Here is a 17,112-nt window from a genome sequence, read left to right as displayed (position 1 = left end):
CTGCTATTTAATGGACTCTAGAGCCAGACCGCCAGGGTTCCCCCCAGCTCTGTCACTCTCTAGCTATATGGGCATGTTATCTGAACTCCCTGGGGCTCTGTTTCCTCATCTGCAAAATGGGGATAATAACAGTTGCCACCTCAGAGGGTAGTTGTGAGGATTAAGTGAATTAATACAGTATGTGACATGCTTAGAACAGCACTGGACAGAGTAAGCCCTTAATAAAAGCTAGCTAGCTCTTGTTATTATTAAAAAACATGATGCTCTACTCAGATCTGACAAGACCTTAGCTACAGGCTGGGCGCGGTGGCTCAAGCCTGTAATCCCAGCACTTTGGGAGGCCGAGACGGGCGGATCACAAGGTCAGGAGATCGAGACCATCCTGGCGAACACAGTGAAACCCCGTCTCTACTAAATATACAAAAAACTAGCCGGGCGAGGTGGCGGGCGCCTGTAGTCCCAGCTACTTGGGAGGCTGAGGCAGGAGAATGGCGGGAACCCGGGAGACGGAGCTTGCAGTGAGCTGAGATCCGGCCACTGCACTCCAGCCCCTGCGACAGAGCAAGACTCCGCCTCAAAAAAAAACAAAAAACAAAAAAAAAGACCTTAGCTACAAAAAATATAAATCATCAAGCAGACTGTCTGATATGTGCTTTTTTTTTTTTTTTTTTTGAGACGGAGTCTTGCTCTGTCGCCCAGGCTGGAGTGCAGTGGCCGGATCTCAGCTCACTGCAAGCTCTGCCTCCCGGGTTTATGCCATTCTCCTGCCTCAGCCTCCCGAGTAGCTGGGACTACAGGTGCCTGCCACCTCACCCGGCTAGTTTTTTGTAGTTTTTAGTAGAGATGGGGTTTCACCATATGTGCATTTTTATTAAGTGTAAGAATGAACGTTGGCTGGGCGCAGTGGCTCACGTTTCTAATCCCAGCACTTTGGGGAGGCCAAGGTGGGTGGATCACTTGAGATCAGGAGTTCGAGACCAGCCTGGCCAACATGGTAAAACTCCGTCTCTACTAAAAATACAAAAAATTAGCCAGGCATGGTGGCGGGCGCCTGTAATCCCAGCTACTCGGGAGGCTGAGGCAGGAGAATTACTTGAACCTGGGAGGCAGAGGTTGCAGTGAGCCGAGATCACACCACTGCACTCCAGCCTAGGTCACAGAGCAAGACTGCATCTAAAAACAAAACAAAACAAAACACCCAGCCTTCAAGGAAGACTGCATAACTCTCTACTCCTTAAGTGTGGGCTGCACATAGTTCTCTTCTTTCCAAAGAATGCAGTATGGGAAGGGGGAAAAGTAACTTTACAGTGGGAAAACTGACACACTACCTCAACCAGATGATCAAGGTCAATGTCAACAGTGACATATTGATAGTATGTACCCTTGACATGATGTGTTGAAATGACATGATGTGACCTTCCTCTCCATGACCCAAAACCCCAGTCTTATCATGAAAAAACAATGGACAAATCCCAATTGAGGGGTTATCTACAAAATACATGACTAGTACTCCTCAAAACTGTCAAGGTCATCAAAAACAAGTGTATTTGTCCACTGTCACATTGCTATAAAGAAATACCTGAGATTGGGTAATTTATAGAGAAAAAGGGTTTAACTGGCTCACAGTTCCACAGGCTGTGCAGGAAGAAGCATGGCAGCGTCTGCTTCTGGGAGGCCTCAGGGAGTTTTACTGACAGCGGAATGCAAAGCAGGAGCAGGTGTCTTACATGGCAGGAGTAGGACCGAGAGAGAGCGAAGCGGGCACTGCCACACACTTTTAAACAACCAGACATGAGAACTCACTCGTGAGGGACCAAGAGAAGATAGTGCTAAACCATTCACTCTGATTTGAAGGAAATCCCATGAGCTGTGGAGGCCAGGAGCCTTGGGTTGAATCCTGGCTTGACTACCACTAGCTGTGTGGCTGGATGCATTCATGACCTCTCTATCTCGTTCCGGCTTCTGTGGAACAGGGATTGCTCTCTGCCTCACAGAGATTTTGTGAGCAGAAAAGGCACAGAGTAGGACCCACAGCAGCTAATAAATAAGTTTATCTCCTTGGTTTATAATGGCCAAGCTCATGCACCCTCAGAATAAGTGCAGAGGGTGAGGAGACTGTGCAAGTAAACATGGTAGGTACAGGTGACCTGGGTCCAAGCTCCCTATTGGGCCATGTGTTCCCTTTTCCTTCCTCTCTCTCAGGTTTGCTTAGGGATTAGATGGTGGGAGAGCCAGACAAGAGCAGGTGGCCACCCTGCAGCAGCACGGAGATCTGTGATGGTCTGGGATGTGACAGGGACCCGTGGCTAGTTCCTAAACAGCCTTCTAATCAGTTGAAGAGCTGGACCAGTTCTGTGCTGCAGAAAGCTGCAGCGGGGTTGACAGACAGACTTGCACTCACACCCTGGGCAGGTCACTTTCTGCGAACCTTATGGGCCTTATCTATAAAGCAGGGATAACAGAGCCTACCCCACAGAGCTCTTCTGAGGATTCAAGATGGTACTTGGGAAAGCATCTAGGAGGGTGCCTGGCATCTAGCACACTTCCATAAAAGCCACTCGGATGCGACATTCCTAGCCACATGGTTGCCCTTTGGTTTTCCTTTTCTGTAAAATGGGGATGATAAAACTACCATCTCCCAGGTTTAACATGAGTATGAGATAAGGCAGGGCACACAGAAAACATCAATAAAGGACAGCTGCCAGGGATGTTACATGCTTTTACACTTCCATTATCCCTGTGGACCGAGAGTTTGGATAGCTCTCCGATCCTTGATAAAGGGCCTCTCCAACTCATCTTAGGGACCACTCCTATAAGAATCATATAAGCATGGCAACTGCTCCCTGCCTTCTACAACTTCCTGGCTGGCACAAATCAGGGACTCGCCCACAGGCCTCCTCACTGGGCAGGCTCCTCGGCCCCTGCCTGGTTCCCTGTCAGCTCTCAGCTTTCTTGCCCCCTCATCAGGCAGTGCCTACCCACCCCTCATAGAAACCCACATGTACAGAGGGACTCAGGTTCAAGGCCTTCTCTTTTTTGGTTGCCCCATAGATAAGCACTAGTGGCATTTTAGTTTTGTAAGTTTCACAGCAGGTAATTACAGGAAAACAGATAGGGGATGGTCAAAATAGCAAATCCCAGGAAGGTATGAAGTCCTTTCAGGCTGGTCCTGACTTTCTGGGAATAGGACGTGTTACTCCTGAAGACTGTGGTGATTCATAGGACTTTTATATTGAATATGGGACCAGGACACCGAGAAGCAGGTCAGCCCTGGAGAAATTTCAGCCAGTGCTAGTTTCCTGTCAGGAAGGGTAGGGGAGAAACGGGCAGCTTCCACTCTTCACAAAGGATAGCAGTGAATGAACTCCACTGCTACAGAGACAAACCCCTCAGGTCCTGGCTGAAGACAGCCCAGGCAGCTGGCGATCTCAGACCCCTGACCTATTCCCAGGGGAGGGGGGCTGGACACAGAGAGGAGGGTCACCAGCCTGGCACAGAGCAGAGACTACAGAGAACAGAAAACTGAGCCAAGAAGGCTGCCCCCTACGAGTGTTTACCTGAAATACTCACAAACATGATGAGTCACAGAAAGAAAGCAGAAAAAACAGTAAGATGTGTAACCAAGTTCTCTTCCACAAAGCAAGGAGATGTGGCAAGTAATGCCAGTGGGCACGGTGTGATCTGCGGAGGGCCCTGCTTGAGAAACCTGTGTGTCTCCACCACACTTTCGGCCTCAGCTAAGGTTGAGAAGAGAAACTGACAACTGTGCTGGGGCAGGAAAGTCCCTGCAGGAAGCCTGCTGCTGGTCCGGGTTACCAGGGCAACTGGCAGCTGCTCTCTTCTCTTTTTTTTTTTTTTTTTTTTTGAGACGGAGTCTCACTCTGGTCCCCCAGGCTGGAGTGCAATGGCACGATCTTGGCTCACAGCCACCTCCGCCTCCTGGGTTCAAGCGATTCTCCTGCCTTAGCCTCCTGAGTAGCTGGGATTACAGGCACCTGCTACCACACCTGGCTAATTTTTGTATTTTTAGTAGAGACAGGGTTTCACCATGTTGGCCAGGCTGGTCTCGAACTCCTGACCTCAGGTGATCTGCCCACCTTGGCCTCCCAAAGTGCTGGGATTACAGGCTTGAGCCACCGCACCCGGCCATGCTCTCTTCTCTTGAAAGAGAATGGAGGCCCAGATGTGCTCTGCCCTAGTAGCCCAAATAAGAAGGCTTACCCTTAGACAGCATCAAATAACATCTGAGTACGCCGACCCCACAGCACTTCCCATGCATCCCCATCTCATTTAATCTACCTCTCAGGAGAGCCAGGTGCAGGGTGATTATACCCATTCCATTTGACAGTGGAGAAAACTGAGATCCGGAGACACTAAGTCACTTGCTTAGATTTACATGACTAAGAATTAGTATGGATCCATCTGGGCATGGTGGCTCACGCCTATAATCCCAGCACTTTGGCAGGCTGAAGTGGGCGGATCACATGAGGTCAGGAGTCTGAGACTAGCCTGGCCAACATGGTGAATGCCGTCTCTACTGGAAATACAAAAACAACAACAACAACAACAACAAAACAACTAGCCAGGCTGGGGGCTTACGCCTGTAATCCCAGCTACTTGGGAGGCTGAGGCAGGAGAATTGCTTGAACCCGGGAGGTGGAGATTGCCGTGAGCCAAAATCATACCACTGCACTCCAGCCTGGGTGACAGAGGGAGACTCTGTCTCAAAAAAAAAAAAAAAAAAAAAGAATTAGCTTGGATCCAACCAGAGTCTTCAAACACCAAGTCTAGTGACATCCCCCTACACAGTCTGGGTGCTGAATCAGCTGCTTGGGTTTTGTCAGTGCTCTCATATCTATGAATGCATGCATTCTGTTTGCAAAATACCAGGCATGGATCATTCCCCTCTTCATCTCCCACATCAGAGATGTGAAACGGCAGTGCAAGTAGGCAGGGCTGCCACGGCAGCAGTTTGAGTGGGTAGCCAACATCTGACCGAGACTCGAATCCAGAGCTTTTTCCATTACACCAGTTGGCTGCCTTGCCCCTCACCACATCTGGAAAAACTGACTCAGGTGACAGCGGGCTAATCATGTCATCCTTGTGACTGCAGATGCCACGTCGTTTATGAAGCACTTTAAAGTGGGAACGCTTGCCCTGGCTTTCCCCCAGGCCTTTATTAAGTAAAGGTCATGATGTTTGTTAAGATTTGAGCACACTGGTGGCTGGCTCACAGGAAAGAGCTTCATAAGCTGTGTCTGAGATAAGGTTGCTTCTGGAGGCCTCTCTGCAGAGAAGAGTGAAGCCCACCCCCACTGCCTGGCTAGTTGGATAATAAGACTCAGAAACTCCAGTTCTCCTCATCCTGTCTGGCCTCTGTGAATTGTCTGACTGCACTGCCACTTTTCTCACCTGCCTGAGGTCAGTGTCACAGAACCACCTAACTGCATAAGAAAGGCGGGAGCAAAGATAGGTTCAGGCCTAGAGATGGTTCCTAGTCTCCCTCTGCGATGGTGATTTTTCTGGCTGCAAGAAGTTTCCAATCCTGTCTCTACCAATGATTCCACACAGAGCCTCATCCTCTGTGGCTCTGGATTCCAGACTCAGGGTCCCGAGGTGACCTGAAGCCTCTCATCTGGTCACTGCGCTAAAACCTTGGCTAGGGCAGGTGGCTTCCTTCTCTGCCCAGATCAAAGGAGTGAGCAATGCCCTCAGCAGCATCCCCAAGGCAGTAACGGGAAATAATCCTCCTCACCAGCCCCTCCCACCCACGCTGTCCCAGCAGGTGGTGTTTGCAGAGGTAGCACCAGGTAAGGCAGGTGGCAGGGGAGAGGAACTGGATTGAAACCTCAGTTGGCCTCAAGCCACCCACTGCTCTCGCCTTTCCTGTGTGGCTAGGATGTTCTGTAGCACAGAACACAGGTACGTGAGAAAAGTGGCAGTCCAGTCAGACACAGAACCTGCAAAGCCACATAGGAAGGGGAGAGCTGGAGTTTCTGAGTCTTACTATCCAATCAGGGAGTTGGGGTGGGATTTGTTCCTCTGCAAAGAGGCCTCCTTATCTCAGGCACAGCCTTGGGAACCCTTTCCTGTGAGTCAGCCGCCAGTGTGCTCACATTTTAACCACATTGGGCAGCACTCGCAGGCCACCTGTTGTGAGGCAAGACGCCTCCGCTGTTCTGGAGGAAGCCCAGGTGGGGTGATTCTGAGCAAAGTCATTATGAGTCCTGTTAGGAAACATTAATTGTGTTTATGGGTAGAACTGCCCCCAAACTAATTAAACACATGGTCTAAGGTGTCCATTTTTTAAAATCTTGGTTGAGGTTGCCCTTTGGCTCCTGGGTGACATGAGTGCTTTGTTGTCCAACATCTGTTCCTGGGAGATGGGGTTACCAGAGGTCGGAAAACTTGATCCCTCCTCATCTCAGGCTGGAGGAAAAGCTACCATGATGCCCTGGGAGGGAACAACGCTGCCTAGACAGGCCTGAGGCTCTGCCAACAAAACACTAAGATGGTTGTTTATTTTCTCGGAGGGGAAAGGGTCAGACCACACCTTCAGGTGTGGAGGGAGGAGGGAGATTGCCCCTAACAGAAAGGGATGCCCTCACAGTCTGTCGTCCCAAGGCAGGCAAGGAAGAGTGTTGTGGGCTGGAAAGGGAGAGATTTCTTCCTCTCTCTGTGGAGAAAGGGGACCTGTATATTGCTGTTGGTGGGGGCTAAAGTGGCCCCTGCTAAATGGAGGCCTTTGGGTACAAGACACTTCTCCTCTGGAGGCAGATGGACATTTCTAACGCTGCTTTCTTTATTCCTCCACTCAGTGGAACCTGTGGTCAGATGAGCTGCCGGGGGTTGGGGAGGACAACGTCTCCTTCCCAAGGCCTGGCAGAGTCACTAAGTCGCCAGTCCCATAAGCTACAGAGGCAGAATCATGGCAGCAAGAAGAAAAGGGTGGAGTGAGAGAGAGAGAGACTTTCTGGAGCTGTGCAAAGCTCTCCCTGGCAAACTTTCAGAAATATTCGGGAGGGGAACTCTATGATTAGATAGAATTAGGTGTAGGAAGGAAGTATAATTTCACTTTAGAGTTGATAAAGTTTCAACATAGGTTAATTGTATATGAAACACTCATTTCAAAGATGAAGAAACCAGGGGTTTGGAGGCCTGAGAGAGAGAAACCATGAGATGGGGGTCTTCTGTCTGAGAAGCAGGTGTGACCCTCTGGCGGTAGCAAAGACCCAGGAGTTCCTGGGGTCTTGCGTGGAGCCTCAACAGCACATGTGCCTGGACTTTGGGTAAAGGTGGCACAAGTGAGGCCAGAAACACACTTTCTTCTACCTGGCACATCATAAGGTGATCAAAGAATAATTTTTTTGAAAAAAGTCAAAAGCTGGCCGGGTGCAGTGGATCATCCCTGTAATCCCAGCACTTTGGGAGGCTGAGGTGGGCGGATCATCTGAAGTCAGGAGTTTGAGGCCAGCCTGGTCAATAGGCTCTACTAAAAATACAAAAATTAGTCAGGCGTGGTGACGGGCGCCTGTAGTCCCAGCTACTTGGGAGGCTGAGGCAGGAGAATTGCTTGAACCTGGGAGGCAGAGGCTGCAGTGAGCCGAGATCTTGCCGTTGCACTCTAGCCTGGGTGACAAGAGTGAAACTCCATCTCAAAAACAAAACAAAACAAAAACAAAAAAAAGTCCAAAGCTAACCAGAGGCAATCACACATGGAAAATAGTACAACCTTATGACACAAGACTGAAAAGGTGTCAAGACGGAAGAAATAGAGGGTCTCAGAATGGAATTTTAGCTGTCTCTCTCCCACACACACAGCTGAAGCCAAATGAGGGAAGGTAAGAGAACAGGATCCCAAGAAGGGTCACCAGCACCTCTCAGCTTGGCACAAAGAGGGCCAAGAGGCTAAATTGGCAGCCTGGGGAGTCCAGGAGAAACCCCAGAGAGAAGGAGCCCCTGAGGACCATCACAGAAGCCAGCAGTAACTGGAGGAGTGGCTGGACTTGCTGCTGCTCAGGACTCTGTGCTGTCCAAGGGGATGAGCTGAAGTCCCAGGAGGGAACATGTGCCTGCCGAGTGGAGTGGACCCAGGTGTGGGATGCTAGCCCACGTCAGGAGGGAGCCAGGCCTAGCTCTGTCCTTTGCCTGTCCATGTGACTCTCAGAGCTCAGGAAGCAGGAAGGAAGTACCACCCAGCCCCCAAACTTTAGTATTGAGGGAGTGACAGGTAGCTAGAAAAGGTGTCAAAAAGAATTCGTCCTCACACTCTCACAGCATTAGATGATCTGACCAGACTTACCTGTGCAAAATTAAAAGAGATGGCATGGAGGCTAAGCCAACATACTAGATTTTAAAAAGAAGAACACCAAGAAGGAGAAGGCAGAGTAGGAGAAAGAAAATAAGGAAACTAAGCAAGAAACAGGCTGAGTACAGTGGTTCATGCCTGTAATCCCAGCACTTTGGGAGGGTAAGGCGGGAGGATCACTTGAGCCCAATAGTTCGAGATCAGGCTGGGCAACATAGTGAAATCCTGTCTCTACAAAAAATAGAAAAAATGACCAGGGTGTAGTGGCACATGCCTGTAGTCCCAGCTACTCTGGAGGATAAGGCAGGAGAATCGATTGAGCACGGGAGGTGGAGGCTGCAATGAGCCATAATTGCACCCCTGAGCTCCAGCCTGGGTGACAGAGTGAGACTCTGTCTCAAAAACAAACAAACAAAAAAAGCAATAAACACAACATGAAAAAGATAAACATATCCAGATACCTAGATTGGAAGAAATCACTCTCCCAAGTACAGAAGAAAACTCCTGAGAGTGCTTCACATTGTAGAACCAATAAGAATATTTAATAATTAATTATCGTATTAATTTAATAGTTAATTATATTAATTGAACAATTAATACTTTGTATTAACTTGGTATATAATTCATTTAAAAATATTTAATATGCTTTTGAAATTTAGCAAAACAAAAACCCAAAGGTGACTTGGTAAGTCCACCAAGTGAAATGCAAAGGAAATTCAGAGCTAAGGAAAAAAATTCAGGATGAAAACAAGAGCTTTGTAGAGCTATTAGATAAGTTTGAAACATCAAGGAAGCTTGAAATTTTCCCAGCTCAGGAAAATCTTGAGATAATTCTAGTGAACATGGAAGAAAATGACAAAGCAATTAAAGTAGTTAAGAAGATGTTGGATGTTTGGAGGACAAACACAAATCAACATAAGGATAATTGGTATTGAATTTCAGGTCAACATGTTGAGCACACGGTGAACTCCCCGTACTGCTGGCATCTCCTATTGCAAATGCATAGAAAAACTTCATAAAATATAAAAATATATTTTAGATTGATATGTCCAAGCTCCAAGCAAGAAAGGGAAATCTTCAGGGACAGAGTAGGAACAAAGTCATACAGGCATCCCTCAGACATAGTGCCAGTTTAGTTCCATACCACCACGAAGTAAATATTATGATAAAGCAAGTCACACAAATTTTTTGGTTTCCCAGTGTATATAAAAGTATGTTTACCCTATATTGTGGTTTATTAAGTGTGCAATAGCATATGTCTAAACAATGTACATACCCTAATTAAAAGATAATGTTGCTAAAAAAAGCTAATGAAGTAAGCATGTGCTGTTGGAAAAATGGCACCGATAGACTTGCTCCACGCAGGGTTGCCACAAACCTTCAATTTGTAAAAAATGCAATATCTGCAAAGTGTAATAAAGCAAAGTATAATAAAATAAAGCATGCCTGTAAATGGGAGCTAAAGCCCACAGGGGACTCAGACTGGATGAGCTGTGGTTGTGATTTCAATGAGTCACGAGCCCTACATACAGCAGGAAGCCATGAGTCTAGGAGGCAGGACCATGCTGCCCCTCCAGGAAGTGGGCTACCCAAGGTTGTAGCAGGACACAAGCCATCTGCCCAGTGGAAACAGTCAACAGTCCTGGTCCACTAGCCATAGACTTGGTTTGAAGTCAGTGCTCTATTCCACAGGGCAACAGAAACCTCCTCACTGGAATCCTTCCTCAACAACCCAGACCACACAGTGGAGAAGTCCCAAGAAAGATGGCTCCCATGAAAGACAAGCTCATAGACAAGAATTACACACTCTATAAGGAAGATCAACAACACTAAAGGCAGTTTTCAGACCCCCCCAAACAAGAAAATTTATACTTAAGGAACTAGAGATGATAGACAATCTTGAAGGGGGTTTTAAAATGTATACATACAACTTCAGGGAACTAAATGAAAGAATAGCCATCACAAATAAGAACAGATGGTTATTAAATAAAAATAGGCAACTACATGACAAAGTATATGTATTAGAAACGAATAATGCAGTCATTGAGGTAGCTGGACATCTCATTTATGTTTTATAGGTGTGTGTGTGGTTTTTTTACACACAAACATTCACATGTACATACACAGAAAAAGATTGGAAGGAAATACATCAAGTGGTAAGTGATACCTAATTCTGAGAATGGGACTAGGGGTGCTTTTTATTTTCTTCTTTTTGCCAACCTCTATCTTCAAACTTTTTTGTTACAGTGAATATGTAATTAAGAAAAGAAAAATCACTAAGAGACATATTTGTTTTTTTTGTTTTGTTTTGTTTTGTTTTTTGAGACAAAGTCTCGCTCTGTCGCCCAGGCTGGAGTGCAGTGGCGCGATCTCGGCTCACTGCAAGCTCCACCTCCTGGGTTCACGCCATTCTCGTGCCTCAGCCTCCTGAGTAGCTGGGACTACAGGCACCTGCCACCGCACCCGGCTAATATTTTGTATTTTTAGTAGAGATGGGGTTTCACCGTAGCCTCGATCTCCTGACCTTGTGATCTGCCCACCTCGGCCTCCCAAAGTGCTGGGATTACAGGCATGAGCCACCGTGCCCGGCGACATATTTGTTTTTTAATTTTTAACTTTTTTTTTTCGTAGGGACAAGGTTTCTCTATATTGCCCAGGCTGGCCTCAAACTCCTGGGCTCAAGCAATCCTCTCACCTCACCCTCTCAAAGTGCTGGGATTACAAGTGTGAGCCACTGTGCTCAGGCTAAAGACACATTTTAATTTCACAATGATGAGGGATGTATACCTACTATGTACCCCCAAAATGAAAAATTGGAAGAAAAAACGAAGACAGAGTTGGTAGAGCTTGGGCTCAATTTCACCACATGTAAAATGTTCATGAATTAAACCAAGAGATATTAATAAAATTTTATTATACTACATGAAAATAGTCGAATAGATTTGAACAAATGTTTAGAGCATGTTGGGATTATCTGACCTTATTTAGGATCAAGGTGATACCCAAAATAAATCACTTCAGAGAGTGAGGCAGGCATCCTCCAGAGTGTCTACCACCGAGACCCAGTGAGAGGCCCTGGCAGAGAAGGGCGGTTCTGCACCAAAGAAGCCAAGCAGTAATTTTGGATGTGAGTTGCACACGAAAAATCACACAGGGCCGGGCACAGTGGCTCACCTCTGTAATCCCAGCACTTGGGGAGGCAGAGACAGGGGGATCACTTGAGGTCAGGAGTTCGAGACCAGCCTGGCCAACAAGGCAAAACCCCATCTCTACTAAAAATAATACAAAAAAATTTAGCCGGGTGTTGTGGCGTACACCTGTAACCCCAGCTACTCAGGAGGCTGAGGCAAGAGAATCACTTGAACCCAGGAAGTGGAGGTTACGGTGTAATGTGTGTGTATACACAATGTAATGTGTGTTTCCCAGTCACAGCATCCTAAGGGACTGAGTCACAACTGCAGTATGAATAGAAATATTTTTTACTCCAGGTCCCTTCCCCATGGTCCCCTCCTCCTCCTCCTGGCAGGGCCCGAGTATCTCATCAACACTGCCTCCACTGACAAAGCCTTCCTGGACTTCTCTCTGGGCTATTCTCCACTGTGCTTCAGTGGGACTGGCAGCAGGTTTTGCAGGAGCACCAGTCTGGCCATCATCAAGGCCAACAGTGATGTTGCCAACTCCATACATCACTGCTAGTGTTGGCCACTAGCAATACAGTGTAGTCACTGTCACTCCCCAGTGAGGACATCACCATGTACTCTGACCACGGCTGCCACTACCCCATGTTGGGGCTGACACTACCCCATTGACCCTGTGCCAATTAGACCAAAGAGTGCCCTTCCTTAAGACGTTGGACTTCCTCTAACAGAAAACCATCATGATATTCTGATTTTAGGATGCAACAATTGGCTGCCATTTGCTGGAAAGATTTCTCTTTGGTGTCCATTATGTGTATGGGTTTCCTGGGATGTGGTAGAGCACAGCCTGCCCAGTTTCTAACCCTTTGAGATGGAAGAGATATCTCTCCTGATCAGGTTTCATGGCTTGTTTATAAGGCTCCAAAAGGACCACTCCTACTCTTTTCATTTTCTTAGGGCCTCCTAGATTCTTCCACCAGGGCTGGGTCAGAAGTCATCAACCATCAACCACCATCAACCACCCAGGGATATGTGCAAGAGACTCCCCCCAGTGAAAAACCACAGCCTTCTACCATGGAGTGATATTTTTTGCCCATCCAAGCATATTCTTCAGGCGTTAAAGTCACCTTCGTCTTTTTTTTTCCCCCTAGACACATAAACCTGCTCTCTTAGAATCCTGTAGTCTGTCCTTAAAATTACCTTCATTTCTTCAAGGAGTCCTAGTGGGTTTCCACACAAAATGGATACCTGAAATCCCATTTGGGCATACGAATGCTTAGCTCTTGCCTCCAGCACAATTGGGGTCGCAGGAGCCTCTGCCACACAATTGTGACTTATTAGACAAATGCTGCCTGCAGCAGCCTGACCTTGGCTGGCTTCTCTGAAAGAGTCTCCTTCCATCACAAGTCACCTGTTGTTTCTTAGTGTTCATTCACAACAGTTGATATTTAACAACCAAAGTCAGCCCAACCTATAACAGGGTGTTTGAAACTAAACCAAGAAGTTTCTCCCTCTAAACTTGTACTGGGTTAAATTTCTTAGGAAGAGAGCACCTTAAAGAAGCAGCCATCAGTCAGTGTTAACTAAGCATCTCCTAACAAAGCTCTTAGATGCAGAAGAGGACTCCAAGAAGGTCTCCAACTCGCCATAGGAATTGCATCCTACAATTCCATTCCATCCTGATTAATATGTAGGATTAATTTATATGTTGGATTGGACCTGGAGTAAGTGCAGACACCACAGGTTTAGGGTTCAGTCCCATGAGACTGCCCCCACTTTGGATGCCAGTCAAAAGTCGCAGGTTGTCCCCAGTATTTCTGATCAATCAGCTATAAATCAAGAGTTTCCACAGCCCCCTCCTCAGGTTGGATAATTTGCTAGAAGGACTCACAGAACTCAGGAAAGTACTTTACTTACTCTTACCAGTTTATCAGATTGGATACAAGTTAGAAACAGGCAAATGGAAGAGATGCAAAGGACAAGGTACTAGGGGGCGGTGTGGAGCTTCCACGCTCTCTCTGGAATGCCACCCTCGCAGGACCTCAATGTATTCAGCAACTCAGAAGCTCTCTGAACCTCACTGTTCAGAGTTTTTAATGGAGATCCCATTACCTAGACCTGATTGATTAAATCATTAGCTATTGGTGACTGACTCAATCTCCAGCTCCTCTCTCCTCCCAGGAAGTCCAGGATAGGGTTGAAAGTTCCAACCCTCTACTCCTGCCTTGGTCTTTCTGGAGAGCAACCCCCATCCTGAAGCTATCTAGGGACCCCCAGCCACCAGACCTCTCACTGGCATACAAATGACACTCATCTCTTGGGGGACAAAGGCCAAGTATATCTTATCACAGATGGATAGACTTGGCCCTCCATAGAAAAAGTTCCCAATCTACTCTGAAAGATAAGAGTGACAATACTTTGCTGCTTGCTTGCCATAGTCTCAGTTTACACACATTGTCCCAGAGTAATTATTATTCCCACCTCCTTTCATTCTTAAGAATGTCATTGTTTGGAGGCTAAAAGTTACATGATTACCCTAGAGATAAGACACATTCTTATGAAGAGAGAACTTGGAAGTCAGAGTAGAACACACCATTAAGTGTTAGGATTGTCACAAAGCCCACGAAGCTGGCTAGGGACCCCTGAAGCCAGTGTCTAAGGCTCCTTTTCTTACCAGGCCCTGCACACGCCTCTCACATCAGGGAAAGGGAGGCTTCTGGAGAGGGCAAGGGCACTGGTTAGATGCAGCAAATCCCAAAAAAGTCTGCCTTCATTGCTTTTCCATTTGTTGGTAAAGACAAACAAAAGGCTATAAAATACATTTTAAAGGGAGGGCACTAGAGACAGCGTTATGGGCTTTAGACCTATGAAGACCTGAAGCCCTACTTGCTATCCACATATACCACAGGTTCTGAACACTGAGTGAAAAATACCTCAGTGAGAGAGAGAGATAGAGAGAATGTAAAAAAGAGAGAGCTAACATTTGTATCTGATTCCACGTGATTTAGGGGTTTTGTCTGGGGACATCCCTGTGCCTCGCTCCCCCTCACTTGGTGTGGCTGGCCACTCGCATCCCTGGCTCCCTCCTCCCATGTACCGCATTCCCAGTCCTCTTTGCTGAGGATAACACTGCATAAAGACAAATGGTGAAGCCTCTTTTTTCTCCAACTGAAGTAACACCCAGGCGATGAGAGCAGCACATCTTAATTCCCAACAAGTTTACTTCAAGAGCCCCTTCCTCCTCTGCTCCCTTGGCTATCTGGCCCCTCAATGTCCCTCCTGTCCTTGCAGGGAAGCCTGGGTGTCACCAGCTCCCTGGTGAGGAAAAGGCAGGTTCTCCTGAGGGAAGGAGCAAGAGGACATCTGGCTTGGGTGCCCATGTTCCCTTCGGTTATTTACGTCCTGTGACTGACCCTACCACCCACACCTGGAGATGTCCCCAGAGCACACTGCAGGTGAAGGCATTTTCCTCTCTTCGTTCTCGTATTTAATTCAACCAGATCTTGGAAGCAAGGGGAAGGAGGACAGGCAGTGAATGGTGTGACAGAGCCAAATCCTCAGACCCCACGCCTTTCCCTGGGCTTGACAGAGGGGGACAGATAGGGCATCTCCACAGGCAGGGCTGTGGGGATTGATAAGACGGGCGTACCCACAACTCCCTAGTCACTGACAGCCCTCTGCATCCTGTGAAAAAGGCATTTTCAAAAAGTCAAAAACATGGTTCTAAGGGATGACCCGAGAGTTTTTTAGGGGGATGATGAACCTGCTTTGTATCCTAATTGAGGTAGCAGGTATGCAACTATATATGGGTTAGAATTCATAGAACTGTAAATGAAAAAAAAAAACCCTCAATTTTGCTAGATGTTAATTTTTCAAAATTAAAATTTTAAAACATGGCTTTCACATAAATATAGAATGAACATGTATCTAAACAGTATTTAACTAATGTGTGAGAGAACCAGCAGGATGGTAGAGCAGGTTTAAAAAAAAAATGTAGGAGACTCCCAGCACTTTGGGAGGCTGAGATGGGCAGATCACGAGGTCAGGAGATCGAGACCATCCTGGCGAACACGGTGAAACCCCGTCTCTACTAAAAATACAAAAACTAGCCGGGCGAGGCGGCGGGCGCCTGTAGTCCCAGCTACTCGGGAGGCTGAGGCAGGAGAATGGCATAAACCCGGGAGGCGGAGCTTGCAGTGAGCTGAGATCCGGCTACTGCACTCCAGTCCGGGCGACAGAGCGAGACTCCGCCTCAAAAAAAAAAAAAAATGTAGGAGACATCAAAATAGTTATAATCACTGAAGTAAAGAATACTAAAGTAATATTGCTAAATCACTTTGTATAAAATCTTAGCCTTTCTTTCTCTCTCTCTCTCTTTTTTTTTTTTAGATGGAGTCTTGCTCTTTTGCCCAGGCTGGAGTGCAATGGCGTGATCTCCGTTCACTGCAACCACCGCCTCCCAGGTTCAAATGATTCTCCCACCTCAGCCTCCTGAGTAGCTGGGATTACAGATGCCCACCACCATGCCCGGCTAATTTTTGTACTTTTAGTAGAGATGGGGGGGGGTTCGCCATGTTGGCCAGGCTGGTCTCGAACTCCTGACCTCAGGTGATCCACCCACCTTGGCCTTCCAAAGTGCTGGAATTACAGGTGTGAGCCACTGTGCCTGGACTTAGCCTTTTTTTTCCCTTTTTCTTTCTTTACAATTTTTTATGGAGCAATTCTATTCTATTCCATAAAATAGAATGAGTGTCCTCCCTGGCCTTTTGACTAAAATACTTCTATTTGTGTCACTATAAAACAAGCCTACACCCTATCAGTTTCCTATGCCTTTGTCATAAAGTTGTAAAATAACCTAATGAGTAGTAAATAGCAAGTTAGACAAAGGTCTACACCCCTAGAAAGTCAGGTAATTCCCCGGACAGCCCTGCCAGACAATGCCCAAGGCCGACATGACTCAAAGGACCTGCAGGAATCTCTGCTCTGCTCCATTTTCAAGTCTTGGACAATTTTTCCTAACAAGTTTCTCATTCCTATTTCCCAGGGGAAAGGAAACAGGAATGTGAAGCCCACAACTATGCCCAGGGAGGAAACAGTGAGCTGAGCTATCAAAGAAGGGAGAGGCCTGGGGATGTCCTGTGGTCCTAAGGAAGCTAGCTGGTCTGCATCCTAGCAGGACATCAGTGGTTTTGAAAAATATAGGCATTCATAGAACAGACAGCAGGAAAGAAAACCAGACAGGGCTGTCTGGATCCACAGACCACCCAGATCATCCTCAGACCCACCAGATTCATTCTTGCCCCAGGGTTCTAGACCCATGGCAGGTGGCACAGCCTGGGACCTGGCCTCTCCCTCTAGGTTTCGTAGGCACTATTCCAACCGCCATGACTTCAGGGGGGTCCCTTGGCCTTTTTCTTTCTTTCTTTCCTTTTTTTTTTTTTTTTTTGAGATAGAGTCTCACTCTGTTGCCCAGGCTGGAGTGCAGTGGCGTTGATATCGGCTCTCCACAACCTCCACCTCCTGGGTTCAAGAGATTCTCCTGCCTCAGCCTCCTGAGTGGCTGGGATTACAGGCGTGCACCACCATGCCCGGCTAATTTTTATATTTTTAGTAGAGACGGGGTTTTGCCATGTTGGCCAAGCTGGTCTTGAACTCCTGATCAGGTGA

The 17,112-nt window shown here is 47.2% G+C and overlaps 1 long non-coding RNA gene across 1 annotated transcript in view; it reads right to left on the bottom strand.

The window, feature by feature from the left end:
• The window catches only part of LOC117099711, a 58,987-nt gene that overhangs the window by 10,843 nt on the left and 31,032 nt on the right, over window positions 1-17,112 (bottom strand). The window lies entirely within an intron of this gene.

The sequence above is a fragment of the Trachypithecus francoisi genome, unplaced genomic scaffold, assembly GCF_009764315.1.
Source record: "Trachypithecus francoisi isolate TF-2019V2 unplaced genomic scaffold, Tfra_2.0 Lachesis_group17, whole genome shotgun sequence".
In the NCBI taxonomy this organism is placed as follows: Eukaryota; Metazoa; Chordata; class Mammalia; order Primates; family Cercopithecidae; genus Trachypithecus; species Trachypithecus francoisi.
Note: the sequence above shows the minus strand (reverse complement) of the source record. Positions and strands in the feature narration are given on the sequence as shown.